Source organism: Rutidosis leptorrhynchoides, chromosome 6, assembly GCF_046630445.1.
Source record: "Rutidosis leptorrhynchoides isolate AG116_Rl617_1_P2 chromosome 6, CSIRO_AGI_Rlap_v1, whole genome shotgun sequence".
NCBI classification, from domain to species: domain Eukaryota; kingdom Viridiplantae; phylum Streptophyta; class Magnoliopsida; order Asterales; family Asteraceae; genus Rutidosis; species Rutidosis leptorrhynchoides.
The window spans coordinates 314,658,390-314,675,863 of NC_092338.1; positions in this window are offsets into that span (position 1 = coordinate 314,658,390).

Sequence of the window (17,474 nt, forward strand, 5' to 3'; positions counted from 1 at the left end):
TACTCAAACTAATAATTTTAATGTTAATAATGATAACCAAAAATAATAAATTGATAGTTTTATTAATTATAATGATCAAAATATTAATTTAATAGTTTTTGACAAAAATATCATTTATTTTTAAATAATCATAATAATAATATTTTGATTATACTAATAACAATCTTAATGATACCACTCGAATAATAATATTAATAATTTTAACGACGTCGTAATAATAAAAATAATTATTTTTAATAATTTGTACAAAAGTTCAATTGACTATAACTTCAAATTCGTCCGTCGAATTCATTCGACATCTAAATGAAAAGTTTATAGTTTTTCGCCACCTTTCCAAAAACATATAATTCATATAGCTTATCCTAACCGCAGGAATAACTAATTCAGATTCTGTCCTAAAATATATTTTGACAAAAATAAATATAAAAGCAAACATGATCCTAATTTCTCGAGCACTAGTCAGGGACACATTAATAATAAATAAAAATTAAGTTTTGAGTGCTCACGTATTGAGATTCAATATTGCAGGAAAGGTATATAAACACCCCGGAGATGAAAAATACTAGTTTAACTCCTGAGCAAAACCCCCGATCCATACCCATAACCTCCATAGCTATAACCCATAACTTAGCTCAGTCACTCCCACTCATGAAACCATTTTGAAAATATTTGGGCAGAACCTCGTCATAGTATCTTAGGTATACTTAGTATTAATGATATTCCAAATCTCGAGATTAATAATAATATTAATCTTAAGAGTGGTATTAATATTAATAATCATAATATTAATAATAATAATAATAATAATTATAATAATCATAATTAATTTTTAAAATAAGTATACGGAGTAATGTTGTAAGGTGCATGTGTGTGCGTGTTTAAATTGATAAACAAATACAAAAACACATTGAGTTTAAATAATCAAAATCTGGAACCCGAGCTCCGCGACTTGCGGCTAAACTGGTCCCAGTTCACTCATTTGTCCCATTTGACCGACATGTGGGTTTAAATATTTATATATATTATATTTAATTTAAATAATTAAATAAATATTATATTATATTTAGGTTAATGGTAAAAATATAATTTTTACAAAAATTACTTTTACGTTGTCACTTGACTAAAGTCCCGGTTCCAGTTTTCCAGACAAAGTTTCGTACGCTGAGAAAACTAACACTTTACGTTTTGTGACACGTACCTTTATCAAAAATTAACCTTGAATTTATGGAAAACTAACCCACTCAAAATGTAACTTAATCTTTTGAGTGCTGTGGTCATTTACTTTTATAAATCAAAAGCTTATTATTTTTCAAAGTATTTTTATATTCAAAACGTTTTATATTTGGTTAAATATCATATTTAATCATTTTGTAAAATACAAAAATGTATTTAATGAACACGTTTTATTTAAATATTTACTTTTATTAAAACCACATATCTAGTACCTCGATAAAGTTATCAAATATATATCGTAAGTACATATAATGTTCGTGAATCGTCAGGCTTGGCCAAGAGGGTAACTAATTATCCAGATATAGATTTCAGACTTTCTAGACTCAACATTAAGGTTTTTGCTTATCGTGTCGGAAACATATAGAGTTTAAGGTTTAAATTTGGTCGGAAATTTCTGGGTCGTTACAGTACCCACCCGTTAAAGAAATTTCGTCCCCGAAATTTGGTAGAGGTTGTCATAAATAACAATAGGAATGTTTTCATGACAAATATGAGGTAATAATAGAGTTTTATCATTATTGGAAGATATGGATAAAACGATTCGATCATGTGAAGCGCACGAGTGAAGCTATCACAAAAGAATGAAATGAGTGAATATGGAATTGTTTTAACCGGTGACGTGATTAGGATTGATTTCCAGAATTTAAGGGATTTAAAGAAAATCTTATGTAATAAGATTTGGTTCTTCGGCGATTTAGGAGACAGGATCTCCTTTGATTTAATGCGGTAATCTGTTTCGTTTTCTTTGTCGGATATTTCATTATAAATTTACCTCCTTCATTTCCTTATTTCCATATCCTATATCTTCTACTCTTTCTCCTTATTTCCTACTTTTAAACATTCGTCAATATGCTCCATTCCGTTCTAATTCTTGTTATACTTCTAATTTTCATATCTTTCATTCTTCTCTTTCACCTGTCGCCAGAAGAATCTATTTACTTTTATGATTTCCTTGGAATTATATTGTTTCTAATTCTCCCGTGTCTTTACGTTGCAATACGTATTGATATACACGGTTTGTAGTTTCTGGGTGGTTGTTGGGTTTTATATCTTTCATTATAATTCGATGTTCCTACTCCTGTCTTCTATAATCATTGTCATCCACAGTTAAGGCTCTCTCTTATTTGCTGTGGTTTATGCTCCTATTCTATTTTGGAGCTCCATTCTTTCATTTCCTCTTCCAGTCCTCGAGTCAAGCGAATAATGATCCGGAATTTGTAAGCATGAAATTTGGAATGAATATAGCTAATGTTCTTAGAAAGAAATGGTAATAGCACGAGTTTGATTTGTCAAATTACCAGAATACCCTGGAAAAGATAGAACTATTAGGATGATATATTCCTAATATGTTTGGGAATTGGATAGAATGTAAGAGCCGTGTAACATGGCACATGATGACGGTACTGTGAATCATCACATTCCATTAGAAACTTAACATGTATTACTGTAATATAATGAAGTTGATCAAGTTTCATTATATTATACTAATTCAGGCATCAGTTCCCAACACTGCTTCAGAACATTCCTATTTTAAACTCGAAGGTTTTAGAACTTAGAAACTAACACAGTTTCTTTTATATTGTAACGCAGATTTTACGGAGAAATAAATGATTTCAAATAAGGATAGTGGTGAAAATATCTTCAGAAATATTGAGGATATTTATAATGAAAGATATGATAATATCTTGGCATTTCTAATGTCGAAGGATGATGATGAAGATTGACCCGTAAGGGTTTAGATTCAGAAGCAAGGTGTTTGCTGTAGAATCGTCATGATTCTTTATGTACAAGTTTAGTCCTTGTAATTTGTTCAGAGTCTCCTTCATGGTTTGCTCAATCCGGTTTTCAGTACCAAATTTTCTATCGAGCGTTCCTAACACTTCCTTCTTTTATCATCAACTTTTGGTCATTAAGACCATTTACAACATGCTGCTTCGTCAGCATTTTTAAAGTTATCGGATATGGGTCATTGGTTATCAAACCAAGATGGTTTTAGGAGAATTGTGTTTTTAGATGATTAGACGCTGATGGTAATAAGATGGGATATAAAAGGTTCTCCGGTAACGATGGCGAAAGAACAACGTATATATATATATATATATATATATATATATATATATATATATATATATATATATATATATATATATATATATATATATATCGAGGTTATACTAAGAGTAATCTTACTGAGAAGTCGAAGTGGAGCTGTGACAAAATTGACTACTTTGGAGAGGAACTGCAAAGTTATTTTTGATAATAACAGCGCCAAAGGAGCTAACACGGATATGGGTTAAACATTTTCTCAGTTTTCGAGAGTTTTAAGGTGCATAAATTTTATGCAACGATCTTTTTTATCCAGAGATGAGGTGCGGTTGGTTCAACTTCTCGATCGAGATGTTTTCAAAAATCACGAAAGATTTGAATGCGAATTGTAATTGTCAAGATACGAATGAGGTTTAGGATGAAATCAAGTGGCAAACTTGAAGAATTATTTAGTTTCATATGTTATATTCAACATTTTAATTTATTTTAATCGTCCAAAGTTAGCAGTCCAATAGTCCGATTGTCCAATGGTCCAATAAATTCATATATATAAACTAAACATATAATATTTGAATTAATTAATACGTATCGTGACCCGTGTACCGGTCTCAGTGTCGATCACAACTCAAACCATGTATATATTTTGGAATCCACCTCAACCCTGTATAGCCAACTATAGAGTGTCTATGGTCGTTCCGAAATATATATATATAGATGGGTCGATATGATAAGTCGAAACCTTGGATACGTGTCCCGTTATTTAAAGTGCGTAAAATAAATAAATATATATCATGACCCATTATACAACGTGTTGTCTCAGAATTAATCCGACGTATTGTTGTACATGTGTCCCGACAGTATGTACAATGCAAGAAATTAAAATTGCGAGAAGGTAAATTGCGATAAATTAAATGTTAATCAGTTAGCTGGGAGCAGTTAGCTAGGAACAGTTAACGTGGATTCCTAACAGAATTTCAATTAGTTAATTCGTCTGTTTCTATCAAATTTTTATTTTGTCCAATATTTTCTTCTTTATGCCACTTGTTGGATTCTGATAGGTCAAAATCCAATTATGAAATTTGAATAGAAATGATTGTTCTGTGGTGAACGGATACATATATTGGTAGTTGTAAGTAGGATAGTAAATGATCGTTGAATCAGATTCGAAGAATGTACAGTGTAACTTATTAATGTGAATTCTAAATATTCCTCGGGTACTACCCACCCGTTAAAATATTTTCTTCATTAACAGTTTGTACAAAAGAAATTTTTTTTTTTATTACAATCTTTATGAAAATATACTTGCATATATATTTTCATCGGATGTAATCATGGATTTAATGAGTCAATAAGTTATTATACTCATTTGATTTATTGTTAGCACTTGATTACATGATCTCTAAAACATTAGAGATTACATAATTGCCATGTCGAACGAAGGTAAATGAGGTAGAACAATACGTAGAATGAAAATAATCGATGTAGAACGGTATGTAGAGCGAAGTTCATACTCGAAGTACAGATATTGAGGCGTGTGATGTTGATATCCGAGATACAGATTGTGATGTTGAGATTTAAGGCGCGGTTGTGATTGGGGTGATAAAGGTACTGTCGGCGTTGACGATAGTAGTACGGATTTTGCTGCTGGTGCTGCTGTTGGTTTTTGTAACCTTCGCACCATATTCTCCAAAGCCACTACCCGAGCACGGAGTTCGTTGACTTCTTCTATTATACCGGGATGATTGACGGTTGGAACGAGCGAATGAACAAGATTCAAAATATGGGATAGTATGTAATCATGACGAGATACTCTAGAAATGAGCGAGAAAATGGTGTTTCGAATAGGTTCGCCGGTAAGTGCTTCAGGTTCATCGTTAAGAGGACAATTTGGTGGTGGAATGGATCACCTTCTTCTTGCCTCCATAGATTTAGTATATTACGAACCCATCCCCAATTCATCCAGAATAGATGGTGGGAAATTGGTTGATCCATTCCGGTGACACTGTTCTCGGAGCTCGAATGGAAATCCATATCGGCGTAGCTATCGAAGTCGGAGGAATTCGAACTAGATGAAGAATCCATCTTGTATAGTCAGAGAAATGAATTTTTGGTTTGGAATAGATTATAGAAGTTGGGTTTGGTACTCTTCAATACATAATTTACATATGTATATATAATACCAAAATCCCGTGAATTACGGAGAATCTTTGAAATACGTCAGGCAATGTCTATAGTAACAGATACGCTAGGATATGAATTTTGTCTATACACTATCGATGCACTAAATGCAGTAAGACGTGTCTAGACTTAAGAATGATAAGCAGGCAGTTTCCTAAGGATGATAAGCAGATGATTTCCGACTAGAAATGATAAGCAAAACTTTTGACATGTAAACACGGTCAAAGTCCAGACTCACTAATGCATCCTAACAACTACCAGTTAGACACACTAATGCAAGGCCTGGTTCGCTAAGACCAACACTCTGATACCACATGAGACGACCCGACCCAATCCATAGGGACAAATACAATAACATATGATAACATTGCGAGGTACTGGACCTCTATATGATACATTTTACAAACGTTGCATTTATTCTTAAAAGGCAATCTATCGTTACTTCAAGAATTGACATGTTAGCCTAACATTTCATAATATCCAAATGACCTAATCTGTCATTTACTTAATAATAGTCTCTAATGATCTTCAATGACTCGAATGCAACGTTCTTGAATCCTGGCTTAAATGGTCCCAAATAGTATCCTTAATATGAGCTAATGCACAGCGGAAGACTTAATTCATACCTGAGAATAACATGCTTTAAAACGTCAACATAAAGTTGGTGAGATATAGGTTTAATGCCGGCAGCGATATAAATATAGACCACAAGATTTCATATGTAAACAATTTAACAAAAATATTCTAAGTTGTTGAGCACTTGGTAACCATACTTAACATTTAATCAACGTCGCATATTCCCTTTATTATGAAATCTCACTACACTGTACCAAGTGTAGTCACCGAAACGAAGTTCTGTGCAACCATTGAATACTGGTCGTCCAGTCCGGTTGGGGTTGTCAGGCCCGATAGATCTATCAACAGGATTCGCGTTTACAATACCACATGTAAATAGTAGTTACCAAGCTACAGGGAAGTATGCCAGTGGTACAACTCAACGTAGAATATATTTTTTTATCACTTGTATCCATAACGTAAATCATAAAATGCATGTATTCTCATCCCAAAATATTTAGAGTTTAAAAGTGGGACTATATACTCACCTAATGTATTTTGTAGTAAAAATACATATAACACCATTGGTAACTTATAAGGTTGGTCTTCGATTCACGAACCTAATTAATTATATATATTTACATATTGATCAATATCTATTTAACAATTAAAGTTAATTTATAGTGTACCACATTCCTAATGCTCGAGATAATCTTATATACATTAACAAAATTTAATTTGACCAAAATAACTTCCAAAGACCTTTACATAATTATAGTCGTTTACATATATTTAAATATAACAAATTTTATAGTTTTAAATATTTTTACAAAATTTATTATAATAAATGATTTCACAATTCATTTATTAACAAATAAAACATATATATGTATTTATAAATATGCTAAGTGCTAAAAATAATATTTTTTTTTATATTAACAATAACATTTCCATGATATTTTTGATAAATATATTAATTTTTATAAAAATACATTAAAATGTTAAAATGATAGTTTATAATAATAATAATAATAATAATAGTATTTCTATCAAAAATAATCCTTTTACTCAAACTAATAATTTTAATGTTAATAATGATAACCAAAAATAATAAATTGATAGTTTTATTAATTATAATGATCAAAATATTAATTTAATAGTTTTTGACAAAAATATCATTTATTTTTAAATAATCATAATAATAATATTTTGATTATACTAATAACAATCTTAATGATACCACTCGAATAATAATATTAATAATTTTAATGACGTCGTAATAATAAAAATAATCATTTTTAATAATTTGTACAAAAGTTCAATTGACTATAACTTCAAATTCGTCCGTCGAATTCATTCGACATCTAAATGAAAAGTTTATAGTTTTTCGCCACCTTTCCAAAAACATATAATTCATATAGCTTATCCTAACCGCAGGAATAACTAATTCAGATTCTGTCCTAAAATATATTTTGACAAAAATAAATATAAAAGCAAACATGATCCTAATTTCTCGAGCACTAGTCAGGGACACATTAATAATAAATAAAAATTAAGTTTTGAGTGCTCACGTATTGAGATTCAATATTGCAGGAAAGGTATATAAACACCCCGGAGATGAAAAATACTAGTTTAACTCCTGAGCAAAACCCCCGATCCATACCCATAACCTCCATAGCTATAACCCATAACTTAGCTCAGTCACTCCCACTCATGAAACCATTTTGAAAATATTTGGGCAGAACCTCGTCATAGTATCTTAGGTATACTTAGTATTAATGATATTCCAAATCTCGAGATTAATAATAATATTAATCTTAAGAGTGGTATTAATATTAATAATCATAATATTAATAATAATAATAATTATAATAATCATAATTAATTTTTAAAATAAGTATACGGAGTAATGTTGTAAGGTGCATGTGTGTGCGTGTTTAAATTGATAAACAAATACAAAAACACATTGAGTTTAAATAATCAAAATCTGGAACCCGAGCTCCGCGACTTGCGGCTAAACTGGTCCCAGTTCACTCATTTGTCCCATTTGACCGACATGTGGGTTTAAATATTTATATATATTATATTTAATTTAAATAATTAAATAAATATTATATTATATTTAGGTTAATGGTAAAAATATAATTTTTACAAAAATTACTTTTACGTTGTCACTTGACTAAAGTCCCGGTTCCAGTTTTCCAGACAAAGTTTCGTACGCTGAGAAAACTAACACTTTACGTTTTGTGACACGTACCTTTATCAAAAATTAACCTTGAATTTATGGAAAACTAACCCACTCAAAATGTAACTTAATCTTTTGAGTGCTGTGGTCATTTACTTTTATAAATCAAAAGCTTATTATTTTTCAAAGTATTTTTATATTCAAAACGTTTTATATTTGGTTAAATATCATATTTAATCATTTTGTAAAATACAAAAATATATTTAATGAACACGTTTTATTTAAATATTTACTTTTATTAAAACCACATATCTAGTACCTCGATAAAGTTATCAAATATATATCGTAAGTACATATAATGTTCGTGAATCGTCAGGCTTGGCCAAGAGGGTAACTAATTATCCAGATATAGATTTCAGACTTTCTAGACTCAACATTAAGGTTTTTGCTTATCGTGTCGGAAACATATAGAGTTTAAGGTTTAAATTTGGTCAGAAATTTCCGGGTCGTTACAACCAACGCTCCAGCAATTTTCATGGATCTCATGAATAGAGTGTGTAAACCATTTTTGGATAACTTTGTTATCGTGTTCATTGATGACATCTTAGTGTACTCCAAAACTGAATTTGAGCATGCTGAGCATTTAAGACAAGTGTTGGAACTCTTGAAACGTGAACAATTATATGCAAAATTTTCCAAGTGTGAGTTCTGGTTACGTGAAGTTCAATTTTTGGGTCATATTATCTGTGCGAAAGGTATAAAAGTGGATCCATCTAAAATTGAAGCTGTGATGAATTGGAATTCACCAAAGAATCCGACAGAAATCAAGAGTTTTCTAGGATTGGCCGATTACTACCGACGGTTTATTAAAGATTTTTCAAAGATTGCAAGTTCTTTGACAAAGTTAACTAGGAAGGATGTGTCTTTTCAGTGGGGTAATGAAAAAGAAACTGCGTTTCAGACTTTGAAAAGTTTGTTGTGTCAAGCGCCAGTGTTAGCCTTACCCGAGGGATCCGACGACTTCGTTGTGTATTGTGACACGTCTTTATCCATTTTGGGTTGTGTATTAATGCAAAGAGATCGTGTAATTGCGTATGCGTCTCGACAGTTAAAACCAAGTGAAAAGAATTATCCAGCACATGACTTAGAAATGGCTGCAGTAGTGCTTGCGTTAAAGTTGTGGAGGCATTATCTTTATAGTACGCATTGTGTTATCTGCACCGATCATAAAAGTTTAAGTATATCTTTTTGCAGAAAGAAATGAATATGCGCCAGAGACGGTGGCAAGAACTAATTAAGGATTACGACTGTGAAATCAAATATCATCCTGGCAAGGCAAATGTTGTGGCTGATGCGTTAAGTCGTAAGAAATCCGCTGACAGTGTAAAGTTTATGCGAATTGAGATTGTGTCTGATTTAGTTGATCGACTAAAGAAAACTCAACTCGAAGCATTACAAGATGAACATTTGAAATCTGAGTTAATTGTGAAAAGAAAAGAAGAATTGATGAATGATTCTCGAGGATTGAAGACTTATTTTGAACGAGTTTGGGTGCCGTTGCTTGGTGGATTGCGAGATTTAATCTTAAATGAAGCACATAAATCGAGATTATCTGTGCATCCCGGTAGTACAAAAATGTACCATGATATGAAAGTGTTATATTGGTGGCCAACTATGAAAACAGACATCGCACAATAAGTCAGAAAGTGTCATATTTGCGCCCAAGTGAAAGCGGAACACCAGAAACTGTATGGGTCTTTGTGTCAATTAGAGATTCCATAGTGGAAATGGGAACATATCACCATGGATTTTGTGAGAAAAATACCCAGAACCCAGAAAGGAAATGATATGATTTGGGTAATAGTGGATCGTTTAACCAAAAGTGCACATTTTCTAGCTACTAGTGAAACAGCTTTGTTGACCAAATTAGCTCAGTTGTACCTAAATGAAATAGTATCATGACATGGGATACCGTTGTCTATTTTGTCAGATAGAGATTCCCGATTTGTTTCTAGTTTCTGGAATAGTCTACAAGAAAATTTGGGTACTCGTGTCAACCTTAGTACAGCTTATCATCCTCAGACTCACAGTCAAAGTGAACGAACTATTCAAACTTTAGAGGATATGTTAAGGGCTTGTGTGTTAGAGTATGGTGGATCGTGGGATTATCATCTACCATTGATCGAATTTTCTTACAACAATTCCTATCATTCAAGTATTGGCATGCCGCCTTATGAAATGTTGTATGGTAGAAAGTGTCGAACTCCATCGTGTTGGTTGGAAGCAGGTGAGAAATAGTTTGCGGGTCCAGAAATTGTGTAACAGACTGCAGAAAAAGTGGTTATCACACGTGAAAAGCTGAAAGCTGCTAGAGATCGACAAAAGATGTATGCAGATTCTCGTCGACGACCAGTGACATTTACCATGGGTAAACGTGTGTATTTAAAAGTGTCACCATGGAAGGGTGTAATTCGGTTCAGCAAACGAGTAAAACTAGCTCCAAGGTACATTGGTCCTTTTAGAATCCGTCAAGTGCTAAACGATCAAACCGTAGTGTTAGATCTTCCTTCAGATTTAGCTGGTATTCATGACACGTTCAACATCTGCTATATTCGAAAGTGTAAAGTGGACGATGAAAATCAAATTCTTCCGCTCCAAGATCTGAAAGTAGATTCAAGTAAGAAATTGGTGGAAGAACCAGTGAGGATCGTTGACAGAAAAGTGACTAAGTTAAAAAGCATATTCCCATGGTGCGTGTGGAATGGAAGCATAGTTTAGGCACCAATCTGACATGGGAGACCGAGGATTTGATGACCTCTAAATACCCTCATCTATTTAATCGTGACCAAATTTCAAGGACGGAATCTTCTTAAGGGGGTAGATTTGTGACATCCTAGTTATGGGCGTAGAAGAAATAGGTAGATTGTGTTATTTTATTGTTATAATTTAAATATGATATTTAAATTATGAGTAATTTATATGATTTAATTATAAGGAGTGAAATAATAAATTAAGAGTTGATAATTTATTATGTGAGCGTAAGAATGTGCTCGTGACGATGATCACAGAAAATATCTGTTTTTATGATTTGGACTTCATTAGGACTGCCTAACGGAAGTATTATCTTTTAAATAAAGGGTAAAATAACGTGTGTATTAAGTGGGGCGGTTCCTTTTGTGATAAGGATATCCGTATCTTTTATTTATGTTATCTTTATTTTACTTTTTGGAAAACTCTGGATACATGACCAACAACTCTTTCGTTTTCAATATCTATTTTATAATCAAAATTGAGACAGTGACTCTTGTTATGAGATTACACATGCTAGTTCCTTTTGGTAATATCTTTATGTTTATCTAATTCCTAATCTAACTCAACACACATACACTCACGCATACAAATACATATCTTTGATCTCTTTTTATCTTGATTCTATAATTACAACTAAGAAGATACTAGTGATTCTAATTCATGAGATTCTGAATTTTATAAGAAGGTATTTGGCTTTTAATTCTTATGATTTAAATTAAGTTGTATGAGTTTAACATATATATGCACACATGCGTATCTAACACACCTTAATCTTCTAAACTTTATTAGTTTTTAATTCATGGGTTTAGATAGCAAGTAGATAGGTGGCTAGTGTTTTTTTATTATATAATTTTAACAACTGAATCATGGTAAGCATGGCATGATGTCTTCGATTGATAAATTTGTTTTAGAGGGTTTTGAACAAATAGGAGTAATGATTATTTTATGGCTATATGTTGTGTGTTGTTGAAATTAATAGTGATTATAGTTTGGTTATGATATAATCATGATTCGGCTATGCTTGATTTGCATTAAAGTTGTATAGATAGTGATTTAAATTTTAGGGTTCATGTTTGTATAAATTGGGGATTTTGGTACTTTGATCCTAATCTTGTGTATAAGTATTAGATCTTAGTGATTTTGAGTAAGGAATATGTGTATATATGTTTTGTAAATATTTTCTATTAAATGTGAAGCGCGATTCAATACTTGAACACTATGCTAACTTGAGATATTTTGTGATGATTCTTAGGTGATAAACGAAAAGGTGAAGGCTCAGTGATATAAGACAACTGGGTGCTTGTGCTTCCAGGTGAGTGGGATTATCTTTATGGATGTGATTATACAGTGACAAGTATAGTGATCCGTGCCTAACTTAATTAGACTGTGTAATGAGTCTGTGACCAGTGCAGTGACTATATGTGATTATGTGCGCACCCAGTGAACGTCGAGGTGTTTTGTACGACGTAAGAGGTCAATGCTATTTACCTTGTGTATTTAGGGTAATAGTATTGGGTCCATGTGTTACTAATTAGTGGTATAGTGTGAATGACGAGTGCGTCACGTCTGAAAGACTATACCAGTGACTCAGTAGTGTGGACTATCGGTATATTCCAGCTTGATCAGCTATGGGTTGCCGATCCTCTTGTGTATGGCTTTAAGTGATTAGTGACCAGTGCCTTTAAGCTGTGCTTGATGCTTATAGTGATGTCCACCTAGATATTGTCATTCACTTAGCGTTATGCTAATTCCCCCACAGTGTTTGGCCCTGCAGATATAGATTAGCAGCTTTTGGTGGATTTTGCAAGGCAATTGAAGATGTTTGACACATTGTATAACTCTGATGTTTTGTAATAAACAATATGGTCAAATGGTTTGTATTAATAACGTAACACCCGTGATTTTGTCTTATTTTATAATTATGTACTAATATATGATGTGTAAACCTTCAAGTCTTCCGCTGTGAGTGCCTTTTAAAAAAAATGTATGTAAAAAGTACGGTGTTACAGACATGTTACAAACTTGTATTGTCGCTTTTAGTTGATTCCTCTTATAACGGTAGCCATCATTCGAGTATTAGCGCCACACCTTTTAAAAATTTTATATGACCGCAAATGTCGTTCTCCTATTTGTTGGGCCGAAGTAGGTGACAAGCAAATCACTGGATCCGAACTCATTCAAGAAATAACCGTTAAGATCGTTCAAGTCCGAGAAGGGCTCAAGACGGCCCGTAGTCGCCAAAAGGGCTATGCCGATGTTAGACGTAAACCTCTCGAACTCCAAGTGAGAGACCACGTAATATTGAAAAGTCGCACCTTGGAAAGGTGTAATTCGTTTCGGGAACGGGGAAAGTTAAACTCGCGATATTGATCCTTTTAAAATCTTGGGGCGTATTGGACCCGCTACATACCGTTTTGATCATCCAACTCGATTAAGTTTCCGTTCCTCCTACATTCCATGTAACAAACTTAGAGACGTGTCCTGTAGAACAAGAACGTGTTATTCTTCTAGATAAGCTTACTATTGATGACAAACTCCACTTCATAGGAGAACCGGTTGAAATTATGGATCGTAAAACCAAACCCTAAGACAACGTAAAACCCCGACTGTCTAAATTCGTTGGAATGCCAAAAGAGGACCAAATGAAAAGGAAGTACCTTCACCCATTCTTAGAATTGATAACACAAGGTCTCGAGGAAGAGACATCGACTACTACTTCTGACTAAATTTTAGGACGAAATTTCTTTTAAGGTGTGGGTAATGTAACGTCCCGCATTTTTCCATTAAATTATTTTAACGCCCGTCTTTTTATTTTGATAATATCATTCGTATCTAGATTTGTATCCTCCATTAGCTAACGTTCATAATATTTTTGTTATTGGATTTTAACATCTCTCGTTTACCCTAGCATTTTTAAAATAATTCGTTCGGTTAATTCACGCACCCGCTTCTAAAGTTGAGGGACTAACTTTGCCATTTGATCAAAGATGTAGCTAGTGGAACTAGTTAACACTCACCACCTCTACTCATTCGCTCACCTCTTTTATCCTTACTACTTCCATTTTTCTCTCAACTCTCAAAATCATTCAATCATCATCTAAATTCGATCTAGGAGGCTAACATCAAAACAAATTACATATTTGGAATCCTCTCTTCATCCTCTACAACTTGATACCAATTTTATCTCATTTGGGTAACTTTTCTAAAATACTAGATTCCTTGTTCTTGATGTTTCTAACTTAAAAGTGTGTTAATTAGTGTCTATGGATCAAGTCTAACATGAATATATGATTTATATGCTTGTTCTTATCATTTTGATGTAACTAGCTTAAACTTGAAATGGGTGTGTTTGATCTTGAGTTTTGGATGATTAAATGTTGTTGTTATGTTAAAGTTCATGTATTAAATGTGTTACTAGCATCATTAGCTTCAATTTGGTGTGTAGCTTGATTAAGAAAACTTCACTAACATGATTATTGATTTTGTGATTTTGGTTAGGGTTTGATAGACTTCAAAATGAACTTTTGATGCATTGAATGCTATGAAATGTTGTTAGTAAGTGTTTAGTTGTATTGTATGCGTAATTACCTACGAAACAGCGTATTATATGTGTGTATTAAGTTCTCGAATCATCTTATGCATTTTGTGAACTTGAAACCTTAATAATGAACCTTTAATGATCATTTGGCGAGAATTTGGTTATTGTAAATGTTAGATTTGATTGTTGGAATGTGCTTAGTTGTATTCCTCGTTAAATTACCTTTCCAACGATGTATGGTATGCATTTTAAGTGTTTACGGTTCGTTAGTTGTGTTAAAAAAAAGTTTGGTTCGAGACTTGTCAAGTTTTTAAGCAGTTTCACTGAATCAGGTATTGATGCGGCGCATCTGTGGCTGATGCGGCGCATCGCTTAGTGATGCGGTGCATCTGAGGCAGGCTGCCCAAAGTGGTCTTTTTTCATTTAATTCCAACTATGCTACGCACCTCCGATTAACATGTAACTTATTCTAACATGCTCATATATGATTAAGAAACTTAGAAAAATTGTTCGAGACCCGACCCGAACGTGTTGACTTTTTCGTTGACTTTGACTTTGACTAAGTTTGACTTTTAGTCAAACTTAACCAAATGTTTATGCAATCGTTTCTAACATGCTTTTATACTTATATCTTGCATGAAACTAGACAATTTGACTCACATGCTATATAATCGAGTCGTAATGAGCCATAGGACTAATTGAACAACTTTGACCAATCGTGTTACCGTTATTGATACAACCTACTTGTTTAGGTCAAGACTAGCATTCATTCTTGCATACGTTTACTTGTGAAGTACTATTATACTCTTGCACTCGAGGTGAGATCATAGTCCCACCTTTTCAACAACTTTTATACTTTTAAATCGTGGACTGAGAAACATATACTTCGTTACATATTGTACTACTTACTTTTATGCTTTGAACACAAGTACGAAAACAAACATTCCACAGCGAGTTTGAACAAAAATCCTCAATTCAATTATCATTAGTTACACTTGCAGGGTGTAAGTGTGAGCGTGAACTTATGTTGTGTGGATCCATGCGGGCTAGACGTGCCCTCATTCGGACGGTTCGCTACCGTCAGGGATGAAATATATTTTCGATTTTAGTGTATGTTCTAACACTACGTAACAAGGTACCAAACAGTAAAGTCTTGATAATTGGGTGCTCGCGAACGTACTTTTGGAATGCAAGCGATTTGGAAAATCAACTATATTAAATCTTGTGGTTAAAAAAAAACGTTTATTACAACACCTATGATTTCACCAACGTTTTCGTTGACAGTTTTCTATATGTTTTTCTCAGGTCCTTGAACGCTAAGTGATTACATGCTTCCGCACTCTATTTTGATACTTGCTTGGATGTCGAGTATACATGCATACATGGAGCGTCTTTTGACTTTACTTTAAATCGTGTCGCATAGGTTTCATTTGTACTTAAAACGTTGTAATGTAACTAGTTGTTGAACTACTTTTGTAAACTTGAAACATCTTTACATTTGAAATGAATGCGACATATTTTCGATCAAACGTTGTTTTAAAGACTTATGACCACGTAACGGGACCTAACTAGACGGCGCCGTCAATGACGATTTTGTCGGGTTGCTACATCATTCATCAGCATGACGTGAAGAAAGCCTTTATTCACAGTGACTTACAGGAGACAGTTTACATGATCATCCACCTGGATACCGATATACTAGATTTTCCGACTATTTTGCCGCTTGCAGAGCTCTTAATATGGCCTGAAACAGTCACCACGTACTTGGTACCAGTGATTTGATGATTTTTTCATGACACGGGGTTTTCAGTGCAGTCGATGTGACTCTTATTTATTTGTATATCATCAGAGTTCCTCTACATATTGTAATGACCCAACCCGTTAATTAACACAAAACATTTTTTTTTATATAAAAGGCTGACCAGACCTGTCAGCATTGACCCGCGGTGCAGGGGATCTAGCTACGGCGCGGCTTAGACCTGAGGCTGAAGGTCAGTAGCAGATCAACCCTCGGGTTCCATTTCCTTCTTTAACCCGCAGCGTGCCCTTCTGGGCCGTGGGCGGCCTATAAGGTGGGCAGATGCTAGATTTAAATTTAGTTGCACAAGTCCCAAGTTTGCAATTTTTGACACAAGCATCAACTCAAGAGGCTTTCCATCACATAACTAAATAAAGTTTACATGTTTTAAAGACCACAATTCAAGTATTTGACCACCGAGCTTCCTTCGCCAATTTACAATCCAAAATAAAAGTTTCGACCCGACACCTTTAAATACCAAACAAAAATCCGAGCATGGTATTTGGGGTTAAACTACCCAAACTTAGGTTGAACTTCAAAAGTAATCCTCTAGCATAATCAAATGGGAAGTTCGCTAATCCAAACGTATACCCTTGCCTTTATTCACACCGGAGCCTAAAAAGAGTAAACAACGAGAGGGTAAGGAAAACATTTAGTGAATGCAATAATTATACACATACATATATAATATACCTATTTGCAAACACTTACACACATACCACATACATGATACCAATTTAATTAGCATACCATCTCAAAGTATAAGGCTAATAACCTCCAATACCGCAACTAGCATATAGTCGAAACAATATCATATGCTACTCTACAACACATAACCATGGTTAACTAATCGTACAAGGGAATGGTGCTCGCGAAAGACCACGGTGTTCACAACATCCGTTAGCGTACTTAACACCGCGTATCACTAACCCCCGGGTGGTGTCTTAACACCGCGACTAGCCCACCCATCAAACTTCCGGGAGTGGTGTCTTAACATCACGACTAACCCACTCGTCAAGTGAAATGTAGTGTCTTAACACCGCGACTTACCCACATTTCAAGCCTCACAAATAAATACATTATATACGTACACGCATAATTATTCCACTCACCTTTTAGTCGGAAATAGA